Below are 16956 nucleotides of genomic sequence, written 5' to 3'. Positions count from 1 at the left end.
AACACTAAAAATACATAAAATTTTCACCTTCGAGAGGGCCGGCCGGAGTTGGGGTGGGGAGGCGCGGAGCCGGGGCGGGGAGGCCGGCGGGGGGTCGGGGCGGGGCGGCCAGCGTCGGGTCGGGGCGGGGAGGCCGGAGGGGGTCGGGGCGGGGCGGCCCGGAGGGGGGTCGGGGCGGGGCGGTGCGGGGTCTGGGCCGGAAGGTCGGAGGCGGGTCGGGATGGGGCGGCCGACGCGGGGCGCCGGAGTCGAGGCGGGGCGGCCGGCCCGGGGTCGGGGCGGGGTGGCTCGGGGTCGGGGCGGGGAGGCGGCTGGCTCGGGGTGGGGCGGCGCGGGTCGGAGCGGGGAGGCGCCGGCGGGGGCGTGCTAGGGGCGGGGCTGCGCGGGCGGTGGCGTGCTCAGGGCGGGCGGCGGAGGAGGTGGGCGGCGGCGGTTGGGGTCGGGGTCGGGCGCGGTTGAGGAAGAAAATGAGTGGAGGAGGTCAGGTGCGGTGCGGATAAAGTTGGCCGTCGGCATAGGACTGGGCCCAGACGTCAGCAGCCGGGGGAGTTGATAACGTGCACACATGCCGACGGCCCGGCCGTCGGCATAGATGGGAGGCCTATGCCGACGGCAAGGCCGTCGGCATATATGGAAACCACAATTTTTTTTAAATAGTCCCACCTCGCCGAGGGGAAAGCAATTTGACCTGTTTAAATAGTTCACTAATCCATACGTTAGAAGCTCCGGTATTCATTAGACTTATATGAAGAAAACGGACAATTACTCTGAAACTTTCAGTGCCCGGGCAGCCGGCCCGGTGCCCGGGCACAAAAGGTTTCAGAGTGATAGTACGTTTTCAATGATGAATACCGGAGTTTTTAATCAATTCAATTATTACATTTTTAGATTTTTAGTTTACTATCTGTGTGGGACCCGGTACTCGGTGCGACGACCGTGACACCGGGACCCTGGGAGGTTAGGCGCTACGGGGGCCGTAGGGGGTAGCAATGCCACCCGAGCATCGCACCGGGACCTCATACATGCCGTATAGTGTGCTGGCATGTCCGAAGAGGCGGCACGCGTCTCCGGGGTGTGCCCCCTCACACGGACGGCACCTGGAGGGGGGAAACGGACGCGTCGGGTCTACAGGGAGGGGATCTTACTGTGGGTTTGGGCCGGATGTTGCTCTAAAGTGTTCGTATGGGCTGACCTAACACGACCGGGTGGATAGTTCCACTGGTCAAAACCCGTCCGTGCAAAGTCAAAGGGCTAGATCCCGTGGTCAAACGCTACAGGGTTAGGCGGGACGGGGGCCCTGGGGGGGGTAGCAATGCCACCCGAGCGTCGCACCGGGCCCTTATACATGCGGGGTGGTGTGCTGGCATGTCCGAAGAGGCAGCACGGGTCCGTTTCCCTCCTCCAGGTGCCGGCGGCGGCGCCGTCCGTGTGAGGGGGCACACCCCGGAGATGCGTGCCGCCTCTTCGGACATGCCAGGACACCATCCCGCATGTATGAGGGCCCGATGCGACACTCGGGTGGCATTGCTACCCCCCCAGGGCCCCCGTCCCGCCTAACCTTGTAGCGTTTGACCACGGGATCTAGCCCTTTGACTTTGCACGGACGGGTTTTGACCAGTGGAACTATCCACCCGATCGTGTTAGGTCAGCCCATACGAACACTTTAGAGCAACATCCGGCCCAAACCCACAGTAAGATCCCCTCCCTGTAGACCCGACGCGTCCGTTTCCCCCCTCCAGGTGCCGGCGGCGGCGCCGTCCGTGTGATGGGGCACACCCCGGAGACGCGTGCCGCCTCTTCGGACATGCCAGCACACCACCCCGCATGTATGAGGGCCCGATGCGACGCTCGGGTGGCATTGCTACCCCCAGGGCCCCCGTCCCGCCTAACCCTGTAGCGTTTGACCACGGGATCTAGCCCTTTGACTTTGCACGGACGGGTTTTGACCAATGGAACTATCCACCCGGTCGTGTTAGGCCAGCCCATACGAACACTTTAGAGCAACATCCGGCCCAAACCCACAGTAAGATCCCCTCCCTGTAGACCCGACGCGGCCGTTTCATCCTTCAGGTGCCGGCGGATGCGCCGTCCGTGTGAGGGGGCACACCCCGGAGACGCGTGCCGCCTCTTCGGACATGCCAGCACACCACCCCGCATGTATGAGGGCCCGGTGCGACGCTCGGGTGGCATTTCTACCCCCCCAGGGCCCCCGTCCCGCCTAACCCTGTAGCGTTTGACCACGGGATCTAGCCCTTTGACTTTGCACGGACGGGTTTTGACCAGTGGAACTACCCACCCGGTCGTGTTAGGTCAGCCCATACGAACACTTTAGAGCAACATCCGGCCCAAACCCACAGTAAGATCCCCTCCCTGTAGACCCGACGCTTCCGTTTCCCCCCTTCAGGTGCCGGCGGCGGCACCGTCCGTGTGAGGGGGCACACCCCGGAGACGCGTGCCGCCTCTTCGGACATGCCAGCACACCACCCCGCATGTATGAGGGTGCGGTGCGACGCTCGGGTGGCATTGCTACCCCCCACCCCCCCATGGCCCCCGTTCCACCTAACCCTGTAGCGTTTGACCACGTGATCTAGCCCTTTGACTTTGCACGGACGGGTTTTGACCAGTGGAACTATCCACCCGGTCGTGTTAGGTCAGCCCATACGAACACTTTAGAGCAACATCTGGGCCAAACCCACAGTAAGATCCCCTCCCTGTAGACCCAACGCATCCGTTTCCCCCCTCCAGGTGCCGGCGGCGGCGCCGTCCGTGTGAGGGGGCACACCCCGGAGACGCGTGCCGCCTCTTCGGACATGCCAGCACACCACCCCGCATGTATGAGGGCCCGGTGCGACGCTCGGGTGGCATTGCTACCCCCACGGCCCCCGTCCCGCCTAACCCTGTAGCGTTTGACCACGGGATCTAGCCCTTTGACTTTGCACGGACGGGTTTTGACCAGTGGAACTATCGACCCGGTCGTGTTAGGTCAGCCCATACGAACACTTTAGAGCAACATCCGGGCCAAACCCACAGTAAGATCCCCTCCGTGTAGACCCGACGCGTCCGTTTCCCCCCTCCAGGTGCCGGCGTCGGCGCCATCCGTGTGAGGGGGCACACCCCGGAGACGCGTGCCGCCTCTTCGGACATGCCAGCACACCACCCCTCATGTATGAGGGCCCGGTGCGACGCTCGGGTGGCATTGCTACCCCCCCACGGTCCCCGTCCCGCCTAACCCTGTAGCGTTTGACCACGGGATCTAGCCCTTTGACTTTGCACGGACGGGTTTTGACCAGTGGAACTATCCACCCGGTCGTGTTAGGTCAGCCCATACGAACACTTTAGAGCAACATCCGGGCCAAACCCACAGTAAGATCCCCTCCGTGTAGACCCGACGCGTCCGTTTCCCACCTTCAGGTGCCGGCGACGGTGCCGTCCGTGAGTGGGGGCACAACCCGGAGACGCGTGCCGCCTCTAATTTGGACATGGCACCACACCACCCCGCATGTATGAGGGGCCGGTGCGACGCTCCGGTGGTATTGCTATCCCCCAGGGCCCCCGTCCCGCCTCTTCAGACATGGCACCACACCGCCTCGCATGTATGAGGGCCCGGTTAGACGGGAGGGTGTACCTGGGGGGTAGCAATGCCGCTAGGTGTTGCTTTGGGCCCTCCTATGGTTGTGAAAGTGTGGTGGCTAGCGCAGGCACCCGGCACGCAGCTCCGGGGTGTGCCCCCCATCTCCGGCGTCGCTGTGGGGCACGGCGCGGCGGCAGCAACGTCCGTGAGGGGGGCAATCGATATACCATCTGGGTATGTTTTTTTTGTGTTAGACAAGGCACATTTATGTTGTGAAAAAAACAGGGAAAAGTTAATAAAAATAAGTAAAAAAATAAAAATAAATAAATAAATAGAGATATGCCGACGGCAAGGCCGTCGGCATACCTGCGCACATGGCCACGGATCGATGACGTGCCTAAGGGCGCGGATCGGTGATGTGGCAACATCCATGGGCCAGACCTATGCCGACGGCCAGGCCGTTGGCATAGATTTGCCACCCCACGGACAGGCGAGCGACGCGGATCGATGACGTGGCGGGCGACGCGGATCGATGACGTGGCATCTATGCCGACGGCCGCCGTTAGCCCGTCGGCGTAGATTGACGCCGTCAAAAGGCCGTCTCCGTCCGGGTAGCCGGGCCCATGAGATATGCCGACGGCCTTCTCTATGCCGACGGCCACCGTAGGCATATTTCTATCGACGCCGACGGGTGAGCTTTGCCGACGGGGGCCGTCGGTATAGATTGATATACGCTGACGGCTTTTCTATGCCGACGGCCTGGGCTGGGCCTTCGGGATAGGCCAATCTATGCCGATGGGGCCCGTCGGCATAGGTTCGGCCGTCGGCATCGCCAGTTATTCTGGTAGTGATTGGTATCCCCTTGTGCTGGACCTTGTATCTGTGGCTTGGCAATGTACATGGGCTATTGCCAATGCTACTCTGGGCCAGTTCAATCTCTTGCTAATTAATGTACTTGAAGTGCTGCGTATCTCCGAATGGATTTCTTTAACCATCGAGTTATTAATTGACGGGGATTAGAAGATAGATAGAGTATGCATATCCAAAAACCAGATTTCCTCCAATAAATTCCACAAACATCAATGGATTTCATCTGTACACATAGCTTCACAATTTCCACCACTCGTGCATCTCATTATAAGCAAGCACCATCGGTCCAGTCTGTACTCCATGGCGGCCAAATTACTTCTAGCACTAACCCTCCTGGGCGCCCTCATGCCATTCTTCCATGGCATCACGGCCTCGACTTCGTTGTCGCCGCTCAGCGGAAGCAGCGGCAGCTTCAGCCTCCGGCTCGCCGCCAACCACCAAGCGACGCATGACTTGGCGAGCCTCCAGCGCGCCAAGGACCATGTAAAGTGCCGGATCACCAACCATCTCCTTCCGCCGGGCACCGCCACCAACATCACCGTCAACGCCATAAGTCCGCCCATGTGCCCACTGGCGGACATGGTGTATGCCATCATGGTGGTCGTGGGCACGGAGCATGGTTCCCATGAGTACGAGCTCGCGCTGGACATGGCCACCGGGCTGACCTGGATGCAGTGCGTGCCGTGCAACCCCTGCAGGCCGCAGTTCAACCCAGTGTTTGACCCGTCTAAGTCACCGACCTTCTGCCATGTCCTGGCCAATGATGGTGTCTTGTGTCGTGCGCCTAACCAACCGCAGAGAAGCGGGCATTGCGGATTCCACATCGGTTACCGGAGCAGCCGTGCATCGGCTACGGGATACCTCGCCAAGGACGTCTTCTTCTTCCTCAAAGGCAGCGACGAAGGTGGTCTTGAGCAGCAGAGCATGGCCTTCGGCTGCGCCCACCGCACCGTGGAATTCAACACGCAGAACGCCCTCGCCGGTGTCCTTGGCCTGGGGATGGGGAAGTCCCTCATGAATCCGCCGACCGCTTTCACGGACCAGCTCAATCAAGGCCAAGGCATTCGCTTCTCCTACTGCCCGTTCACGCCAGGGATATATGAGCGAATATAGCTTCCTCCGGTTCGACGCCAACATCCCTAGCCAACCACCGCCGGGCGTGCACCGCCAGAGCACACACATCCTTACGCCGACTCAGAAGAGCGGTCATTCGTACTATGTCAACCTTGCCGGGGTCAGAGTGGGCAACAGCCGGGTGCCGAGTGTCACGGGGGAGATGTTCCGGCGTCGCAGGAGTGGGGTGGGCGGGTGCATGATCGACATCGGCACGAAGATGACGGCGTTCGTGCATGCAGCGTACACCCACGTCGAGCAGGCGGTGCGGCTCCACCTGCAGCACCGCAGGGCACACTTCGTCCAGCTACAGGGCCACCACTTGTGCGTCCACCAGCCGGCACCGCACCATGACGTCCTCCCGAGCATGACACTACACTTTGAAAATTGCGCGTGGCTCCGGGTCATGCCGGAGCATATGTTCATGAAGATCGTCGACGAGGCCGGCCACCAATACCAGTGCCTCGGCTTGGTCTCGGCTTGGGACATGACGGTCATTGGTGCCATGCAACAGATCAACCATCGCTTCATATTTGACCTCCAAGCCAGCAACCCCACTCTTAGCTTCAATCCGGAGGCCTGCCACCTCGACGCAGGGCCCCCAAGATAAATCTCATCATGTTGTAGTGTCGGTCGTTGCGAATAGATTTATATTGCAATAAACACTGAGGTTTGGACATGACAGTAGACAGTTTTACCTTTTTGGAGCTGATGGATATTGGACCACTCTTCCAACCGGAAGGGTAGGGTTAGGTTTCAGTTTTGGCTAGATGGAAGGGAAGAGGCTAATTCTGTATACCATGTAAGATTGATCTCGTGGAAGCGTTCCAACTCCTCCATAGAGGAGTCGCGTGAGGTTTTATTGATCAGAAGCCCTGTCGTGGCTTACAGCCTTACATGCAATACCAGATCGCTAACGATACAGGCAGTTACAGAAGACAGTACGAGAGGTTTGAAGGAGGAGATAGATCAGGAGTTGAGATTACATGCGTACAGGACTCTAATTCTAACAGAATCCAACTGCAGTTCTACCTACATAAGCAAAGGCCAAGCAGCGCACTGGGGAACTAGCTTGCAACGATCGGAATCAGTCGGATCGACGAGCAGCGCCATATATAGATCAATGGAGCCAGCCAGCAAGCGCTTGAACTCTGACGCCGGCGTAAGTGTCGAGCTGCCGCCGGACGTGGCGTGGGATGTCCTGCTGCGCTTCCCGGCCAGGGCACTCTGCCGCGGCCATGCTGTCTGCCGGTCGTGGCGCTCCTTCCTCTCCGACCGAGTGAATTGCAGAAAACCATCACATTTGGAGCTTCACTTGTAGAAAATCACAGGGTCATTGATTTTTTGCAAAAATCATCGCAGATTCGGTAAACTTGTTGCAAATAGCACTAATCGGACGATTTGCTGTGTTTGATCACTTTCTGACAAGTGGGGCCGGGTTGTAAGGAGCTGACTTGGCAAAAAAAATGCATACCCCCCCTGAATTTCACAAATGCACCCTTATTAGAAAATTTAAGAAGCAATCAGCCCCTCCCCCCCCCCCCCTCTTTCACCACCGTCCTCTGCCTCCTCCCAGGCGGCGGCGGCGAAGCCGGACACCAAATCCGGCGAGGAGCCCACTCCGGCGACCTCGTCGCCGCCACAACACGTCGGCGACCATTGCTGCCCCGCCTACCATCCCTTCCTACTCCCTTTTTCCTTCTCCTCCGGGACGACGCACACCTCGCCTCTACCTGGCCCAACCGCTTGCAACCACGACCATGTCTACAGCGCCGGATTCTGCGGCGGCCCGCAGCCCCGCCATGCACAGGCACACATACCCACACCGCCGCCAGCCAGTCCCCCACGCACACGCCTAGGCAACCTTGCCCCAGGTGGCTGGCCAGTCCCGCGCGCACCTCTCCGTCGAGCTCCTGCTCGCCGGCTGCGCGCTCACCTCAGCTCCGAGCTCCTGGTCGAGGTTGGGAGCGAGGCGATGAGCTGGGTGACGAGGGACCGTGCTCAGGTGCGGGCGACGCAACCAGGGCAGCGACGGGGCGCCGGCGCGGCGCAGGCGGAGGAGAGGGCGACTGGGCGGCAAAGGCGCGCGGCAGCGGCGAGCTGGGCCGAGGGTGAGGCCAAGGGGAAGACAGGGCAGTGCGGTGGCGGTTGGCGGTGGGCGCGCGCGTGGCGCAGGTGGCGCCTGCGGCGGCGAGGGGCAGAAGCCGGACACCAAATCCGGTGAGGAGCCACTCCGGCGAGGGGCCGAAGTCGAGGTCGGGCTGGTCAAGGTCGGGGACAGGTCTGGGAGGAGGGGCGAGGGAGTCGATTGCTTTTTGTTTTTAGATCTAAGGAGGTGTATGTAAATGTTTCGCCAAGTCAGCTCCTTACAGCCCAGCCTCACTTGTTAGAAAGTGATCAAACGCAGGAAATCGCCTGATTAGTGCTATTTGCAACAAATTTACCGAATCCGCGGTGATTTTTGCAAAAAATTAGTGACCCGGTGGTTTTGTGTAAGTGAAGCCCCAAATGTGGTGGTTTTTTGCAATTCACTCTCTCCGATCCGGTCTTCGTCAAGGCGTACGCTTCCAGGCGCCCGGGCCTCATCCTCGCCCTGGCCGTGGACGGCGACCGCTTCGACATGGTGGACCTGTTGTCCGGCGACGTCGTTCAGCGGATAGACGTCCCGGTGGAGGACGTCAGCGCGCCACACGGGTACCCTGGCCCGCCGTACCTTTTCCGGTCCAAGAATGGCGTCATCCGCGTGATCGATCCCGAGACCCGCGCCTTCTCCACCTTGCCCTCCGACGACCTCGATAAAAGCCCACGCTGGCGCCGCGACTACGAGACATGGGCCTGCCACACGGTCGGGGTCGCCGGCTCCGCCGGCAAGCGCAAGGTGCTCCGCGTGGTCACCCGCCGCGATTGCGAGAGCTGGCGCGTCAAGCAGGAGTGCCACGTGTTCACCCTCGGCGACGACCACTACGGGCGCTGGAGGCGGAGGCGGAGGCCGAGCCCGCCAGCCCGCGTCTGGTTCGACTCCGGCATACACGACGTTGTCATCCAGGGGGTCGTTTACTTCTTGGCGGACCAGTACAACCCCAACTCTCCCGATGATCCCGACATGAACCACGTCGCGTCGTTCGACCTGAACACGGAGGAGTGGAGGCCGGCGACGCTTCCAGGCCCGGTTTCGATCGACACCAGCGACGGAGATTGCATCATGATATTGGCGACGCTAAATGGCAGTTTGGTTGTAGCTCATAACGACGGCGATCATCCCGACGTGGACCTGTGGCTCGCGGAGGACCTGGAGAAAGGTGTTTGGGCCAAGCAACCCTCGACGGACTATGGGTATCCCCGAGCCTTTGTGGACGGACACTTGAAGCTCCTGAAGAAGTTGGAGGACGGCAGGGTAGTTTATTCCGCCCCGGTGAGTTGGGGCTGTGGGTGGCAGACAAGGATTTTTGATCCAAAAACAAATCAAAGTGAAGATGTGCCGCAGCTTGGAGCTTGTAATGTCATCGGTATATATGAATGACTATCAAAGTGTAATCATCATAAAGAAAAACTATCAAAGTGCAGAAAACACTGGACAGTATAAATTGTTACGAGAAGTTTATATTTTTAAAGTGTGATCTTTTTTCGAAAGAAGTCCACATCACCCCAGGGTTTCACAAACCGGCTAATTTACCCCCTAAAGTTTAAAACCGGGTACTTAACCCCCTGTCTTTCTCAAAACAATGTGAATTACCCCCTAAACCTGATTATAGTGGTTTTGTGAGGTGGTTTGCTGACGTAGCAACGTTGCGAGGGGCCAGGTCGGCAGAGTTCTTTCTTCCCTATCCCATCTGCCTGCAATCACGTGTATACGGCATCGTTCACATCCTCTCACCTAAACCATCCTTGGTGCCGGCGTGCCAGTTTCACCCCGACATCGAGGTCCCCCGCGAACAGCTCGACGTTGAGGTACTCCATACTCGCTGTACAACATCAAATAGTTTACAGCAGCCGACAAGGAGTCCTAGCATGATGGAGCTCGTCCGGCGTGGTTCACTAAGCACCGCACGCTTTGATTTTTCGTAGGATGTGGTATAGGTGCACCACATCCCTCCCATTCATCCTCTCCTCGAACCCCGGAGTCATGCACTTCTCGACCTTCACCTTGAAGTCTCTGCCCTTATGGAGTTGTGCAGGCGGCCGGGACACACATCTTGCTCCTGAAGGTGGAAAACATGACGGCGCTGTCCGGGATGGAGGAGAGTCACTCTGCCGAAATCTCCTCGACCTCGCTCTGCGGCAGCTCCGGCATGTTCGTGCCGGTGACGAGCACCAGCCTGCCGAGCTGGGAGACGAGTCTTGATCACGAGCGAGGGCCTGACTGGCCTCGAGCCCAGCGAGGAACCGAGGACGCCATGGTAACATGCATGACTCATATTTGTGAACACATAGGTGATTTTGGCAGCCTGGTGGTGAGGGAGGACAAAGGTGATGCTCACGTTTGACGTCCTTGAACTCGCTGATATACACAGGTACACACATCATGTGGAGGAATTCAGTTAGATGTGCTTGGACAGCGGCAAGCCGGATGAGTCAACGCTCCTGGGAGTCCTAGCAGTATTCTCAGATCGGCGATGGGTCAGAGCTGGAGCTTCGATGATGCACTCCGCGCCTGATTGAAGCGATGGCTTTCGATGTGTGACACTTCGTGTAGGCTGCACGGCAACCCGGAGATGATGCGGTTCACCATCAAGAAGCTGACAGAGTTGAAAGAATGGACCAGCAAGCTACATGGTGATGTCGGCATCCAGGCGCTGCACACGACGCCGGCGTGGTGTAGGCGTGCAGCTGAGGATGGACAAGGCCAGGTGCAGTTGGGTGCAGGTCCGAAAGGACAAAACCACCTGCCAAAACCACTCTAATCAGGTTTAGGGGATGATTCACATGGTTTTGAGAAAGGCAGGGGGTTAAATACCCGGTTTTGCACTTCAGGGGATAAATTAGTCGGTTTGTGAAACACTAGGGGGTTATGTGGACTAATTTCTCTTTTTTCGGATGTGAAATCCTTTTTCTGCAAAGTGTGATTGTCGGTGTTTACAATTAATTAGTGTCAATCTGTCTAGGTTAAGTTCTGAATGTTAGCTTCATAACATGTGACATCAGATTAACTTGAGCAAAGGATTAATCAACTATATATGGATGAACAAGAAGCATGCAATATATGATAAGTGTGATTTTATCCCCCTCCCCCTCCTGCATTGCTCCCGTGAGCAACCAGCAGGGCAACGCAAAGTAAAAAATGAAGCGCCAATCAGCTGGCTCTCCCTCCGCGCGTAGTTGTTTTTCGTGGCCTGGCCGTCCGTAAGTGTAGCATCGTTGCACTAAAAATCTAGAGCATGCATGAACTACCCGTGACTCTACTAATATGAGGTGGACAACGCAGTGCTAGGGGCCACTGTGAATCCTTGAATCGTGAGCCGTCGGATGGCTCTATCCAATGGCACCTATGTTGCAACGCAGCTCAATATTTGAAGGCACTAAACGTGGGCTGTCTGATGAGGATGATCTAACGATCTATATGTGTTGCTACTGGTATACTATATAGGAGTATAGATTCATAGTTCACTTTGGATGAGCAACACTGTTACTTTTTTTTTGGAAAAGGATCAGATATATTTATTATAAAAGTTCACCGAAAGTACAATATCTTAGAAATTATAAAAACTAGATGATATCCCGCGCGTTGCTGCGGGAATTTGTAGCATCTTATTTTATTACGTGAGTAGATTGTAAACCACGAAATAAATTAAGGAAATGTATAAATATATGTTTTTAACCTTTAATGGAATGATATGAAAGGTTACAAATTTAGTACATTGTGGTAGATAAATGCATTGGTAATGTGTTGGTCTGCTGCATATTGAAAAAAGAGGGTTGATCATATTAAGCTTAATTAATGACAAATATTCATAGCATTCTTACCTTAGTAGTTCTTTGTTGAGTAACAACCTCCACCAAGAATTTAAGATGCCACCCGTAAATATTTGTTGAATTGTTGTTGGAGAAGCTAATATCACTGGGTGCACTCTGTGGAAAAAAAATTCGGTAAACTTAATGAAGCTTCCACTCCCTCAGACCACTACACATGTGGACTGCAATCTATCCCCCAGTACACATGTAGAATATAACATATATAGATACCAATCATGATCTACATCATTAGGGGAAATAAAATTACCTGATCTAGAACTCTGATATGCATAAATAAAATAAAAAACACCATTAGGGAATGGCTTATAAACATTTGAAAAAACATGCATAAATCATGAACTATCGTTGATATTCGTACTAGGGGGAAACAACATAGATAGAGCAGCCTCTCAGATCTCAATATTGACACTGAGATCTCAATAGTTCCTTTATTTAGACACGTGACAACTTATACAATTAAGTATAGTTTGATCTTTTGTTTCAATGAATGAAAACTGAACACCTTTAGCATGGACTCAGCCTACCAGATACTACATGAAAATTATGCACGCTACTTCACACACGACATACGCTAGGCCGATGGTTACACGATGGCTAATCCAACAGCTTTCTGCAGTTTGGTCATATGCATAGACAGTGAGATATGCAGGATCGTGCGTGTATCGTGTGTGAAGTGTCGTCCATGTAGCAACGTTAAAAAATTATAGGATTTCAGTTCCGGTGGTTAAGTTCCCATTTTTGTTTTACTGTCTTTTGTAATCCTTCACATGTATACCAGAGGAAGGTTATCCTGTAATAGAGTAGGCTAACATAATAAGGGAGTAGCAACTGAGATTTATGCGGGGCAACAAAAGTAATTACCTATATCAACATGTCACTGGAAATCTCATCAAATGCAGTCAACCGGATATAAACTGAAGCAATGTGTCAGATATTGTGCAAATCCAAAGAATTAAATAAAATTGACAAACAACAATCCAATTATATTAACATGTATGGATCAGGTTTGTTTGTCTTTCTCCCCAGCTGCTGGAGCTTAGTTCCCAAAAAAGAAGGCAAGCATCACCTAACAGAGAGTCGCTCTTGGAGGTGTCTTCAACCTAAAGAAGCCGCCTCCCACTGAATCCAAAAGATCGACCACAAAGAAGCATGTCAACAATGGCTAAGCATGTCAATGGTGATCTCGTAAGCGCAACGATGCATGCTCACGTGATCTGCTAGCCCAGAAGGTGTATGGGGAAGACGTCCTCGAAACCGAGAGCGGCCGCTCCAACATCAGGATTTTGGGTGGTTGGCCATGGAACGAAGCCTATCTCACATCCCACTGCCGGAGATATTGGACGGGAGACGGGTGCTCAGAGGATTGCCGGAGGCGGCCCGGAGCACATGACGATTTGACTGCTGCTCGACGATCTGGTTGGGCGGCAACGAACAGCGGCCCTGCTCGCGTGCCAGCGCCCAGAGAGGTGTCAGAGGCGAGGAAGGCCGGCAGTCATGCGGGAGGAGCAGACTCAACGGCAAGATCGCCCGTCGGCCTTCGTACTGCAGGGAAATTGATCTTTCTTTCTTATTATGGGGAGAGAGGGGCGGCCGGATGGGCTTCCACGGCTGCGTGGAGAAGCCTCGCTCTGGGCTGTGTCGTGCGTGGTCTGTTCGATCGGGTTTGATCGAACAGCGAGCGCGAGTCCGGCGCAATCTTGGGCCGGCGTGTCGATCACCAACGTTTTCCTACTTTTTATGAGGGAATCGGTTCGGCTGCTGCTGTTATGAGTGAAACGGAATCATCGTATGAAATAGAGCGCCATGTTGTTTGGTTGTTACGATTAAGAAAAAGCATGAAACAATTGGGTGAAACTGAGCTGACGTGTCACCTGTGCTGACGTGGGATGGCTGCATGTCAAGAGGATTATAGTAGTGGGGGTGAACTATTTAGGTATTACAGATTACACTAGTAGAGTGTCCGTGCGTTGCCACGGGCTTCTGAAATAGTTTGTTAAAATCATATAAAGATAATGCATGCTAAATATCGCAGGTAGAGACAATATAACATGATCACAATTGCATAATAATTAAAGCCCAATTCACTTGTAATGTAAACTCATAACAAATATATCAAATTGAGAACGTATACGTATAAAATAATGATCCAAATAAAAAAATGTTACAGAATATTGAGATCTACTTGATGCGCTCAAGAAATTCTCGCACAATATCAGGCAAGTTGTCCTTAGCTTCATTCGCACGATGTTTGAGCAAGTATAATAAAAACCGCTTCCTCAACTCATACCCATCCTGCAAAAGCAATATACGTAGTTAGCACGAATACTTCACATGAAAGATTTAAAAACATGTGTAACGCACAATACGCACCGCACAAACCGGCTGCGCAAGGTCTTACCATTCCACCAAAGCATAAAATGAACGACATAAAAGCCTAACAAATCCTTGCAATTTACTAAATTGTTATTGTATTAAATATCGTGATAATAAAATTAAAGTTTGTATAATAAATTTATTACATGTCTACGCTCGTTGGAATACCATTAGGAAATAAACGTTGCCATTTTGATATATCAGAATGCCATCCTGGTTGCTTTATTTCGAGTGCTTTTTTGAATTCCCTCGCAAAACTTTTAAATTTCACGAAGTGCCTCAAAATTTTCATCTCCGTCGTTTGTGTATGAATAGGGTCCAGAATAGATACACGACATGCCTCGGACATCTAGTAGAATGCCCGTGCGTTGCTACGGGCTACAACGTATATAAATGAATCAAATAAATGATTAAGATATTTGACAAGCTCGAAGCTCATTTCTTCTTCCTACGTTTGAGCGTGTTCGAATATCAAATGGGCGCCAGTGGGCTCCTCAAAACTCAATAGTGTGGACAGTTCAGGCTTCCTCAAATCAAGCTGCACATCAAGATGCCCTTCACCAATCTTTTCATATAATACATATTATATTACTACAAATGCTTCCACCTCATGATGGCGCGAGTCGGTCTATTGCTTTGTTTAATATGTTCTATATAACACAAAACAAAGAATGAAAATAATACATTTTAATAGCATGATCAACATATTGCGCCATGAATCAAATGCAATCAGTGCATACAAATTGATCTGTTCTCTAGCAAAAATCTACCGGATTTTCAATATCCACCATAAATCTACATATCGACTATTTTTCACATTCTTCTCGGCTAATATTACAACCAGTACTATGGTGTATTGTCCTTCTTGAATCCTCGACAGCTACCATCGTGTCCTCCTCCATGAATTAAACAAATGATTAAGTGGCATGAATAAGTTGGTGGTAAAAGTAAATGGAGTCATTTGCTACATTCTCCCTCCTCTATCCCAAGGATCTCATAGAAGAAGATGAATGGAAGCACTTACACATGACGATGGCTGCATTCGAAACCATCGGCAACTAAAGAGGAGACATGTGTGTGTGGAAGGTGGTGACACATCCGGACCATCCTAGGCCCCGCCCTACATTCTACCTACTTTAGCCACCCAAATAGATCTCTAACATGGTTGCACATATTTCTTCCGTTTCTACAATTGTCCAGGATGAATTATGCAAATGAAATGTTGCAACATGAGGTTGCAATTACCACATAATACTAATGTCTTCCTCCCAATGTTTCCCTCTTCCTCCATTCCACCCTGGCCATCCCTCTATATCCACCACCACTTTTTATGCCGGTGATCTCGAGCACCCTTCGACCCGTCCACCTCCACCTGCCTAATCGTCTGTCGCCGCTGCCCCGTCCCAGCATCTGCCCATCGCCGATTCCTCTAAACCCTCCCACCATCTCTAATGCTGGTGATCACCTATACCTGCCTAATCGTCTCAACACCGCCCACCCAAGACGCCACAAACCCTGGCCATCCCTATAAGCCCCACCAGCATCTCCGATGTTTTGGTGACCTCTCGCGCCCCTCACTCGAACCCAATAACCCCCGCATCTCCACCGTGTGTTTCCAAACTCATCTTGATAAACGCCAATGGCCTCAAGCCTGCTAAGCTGCAACCAGATCTCTGTATATATCATGTTGAACATTGATGGTTTTATTTAGAGAGATGAAAATGATAAACTGAGACACACTTACTCGAGAAGTCTTGAACTGAGCATCGAGCATTCATGTAGCTTCATGAACGTATTGTACATGTATGTTATATAGAAATGCCAAAATCATCCTTGTCAACATTGAGAAGAATGAAACATATTTGATCCTCTTACAGATTGCAAAAGTATATTTCCAAATCTCTACAAATTATCAACCAACTTATGCTTGTACTCTTCCTCGACTACTATATGTTCTAAGCCGCTATAACAAACTGTCCTCCATCACCTCTTGCAAATCTCGCACCGTCCAATCCTTGATGCACTAAATTGACTTTCAGCACGACCATTTCTTTTCCCTCATCACCCCTGCTCGGATGAAGAGGTGACTGAAAAGAAAATGATTTAAGTACATCAAGCAATCAGATCAATGCCATGAGTCATACTGGTATAGATGAATAACTAAATGCCATTTACAATTATCCTGAAGGGGATAAATAGAAAGTTTAAACAAAGTAAATACTACAACATCATATTAGAGGTTAGATATCTTTCACTTCGTTTTACCAAAATGATGAACACTCTTACAGTAAAGGGAGTCAGTGGTGACAACGGGAGGCACATGTGTAGTTGGCGACAAGTGCGCATATGAGATGGGGGCGGGGGGAACTTAGTGTGTGCTCCTGTAGCTGCATGACGGAAGAAGTAAAAAACTCAGTGTGCTTGGTCCATGCAACATTAAAAGTGCATCCCCCCAAAAAAGCAAAAACTCAGCTTGTTCTCATGGTTCTTTACTCTAACACTTGCTTGGCCATGTTGCTCTTTCTCCTATGCCTTTTTGCTGGACATCACAAATACACATGCGAAAAGAAAATCTGGAATATAATGACTATAAAAATTTGGAATATAATGCCACAAGACTTGCGAATTTTCTTTTAACTATGCATCTCTACTCTCCCCCGTTCGCGAAAATATGTTGTACTCTAGCTAGCATATATAGATCATACACGTTCTATTGATTAAGGGGGTCACTAATCAGTGGAGAAATAGGTATAGAGAGAGTTATGGGCGAGAAAGGCGCAGGCACCATTGCATATGTAACGTATTAGTGTAACAAGCATCACTATTATATACCTTGAAATGTACAGGTACAACTCCACATTGCAGACCACCCAAACGTGTCACAATCGCTATATTGAGCTGATAAAGCAAAAGAACAACCAGTTAGAACTTGTAGCAGGGTGCGTTGCAACGGGCTTTTTAAAATTTGTAGTACAAATGTAGTTCTTCTAAAGAACTATATGATCTTGGTATCTATAGAGGTAGAATAAATAAATACAAATAATTAGAGGCATGGCTAT

The 16956-nt window shown here is 52.3% G+C and overlaps 1 pseudogene; it reads left to right on the top strand.

Moving 5' to 3' along the window:
- The first annotated feature begins 4722 nt into the window (after positions 1-4722).
- On the top strand, positions 4723-6343 carry LOC125523854 (aspartic proteinase nepenthesin-2-like; annotated as a pseudogene).
- The last annotated feature ends 10613 nt before the right edge of the window (positions 6344-16956 follow it).

This window comes from Triticum urartu, chromosome 7A, assembly GCF_056163025.1.
Source record: "Triticum urartu cultivar PI428250 chromosome 7A, HENAU_Tu73, whole genome shotgun sequence".
Taxonomy (NCBI): domain Eukaryota; kingdom Viridiplantae; phylum Streptophyta; class Magnoliopsida; order Poales; family Poaceae; genus Triticum; species Triticum urartu.
This window is presented reverse-complemented; position numbering and strand designations above follow the sequence as displayed.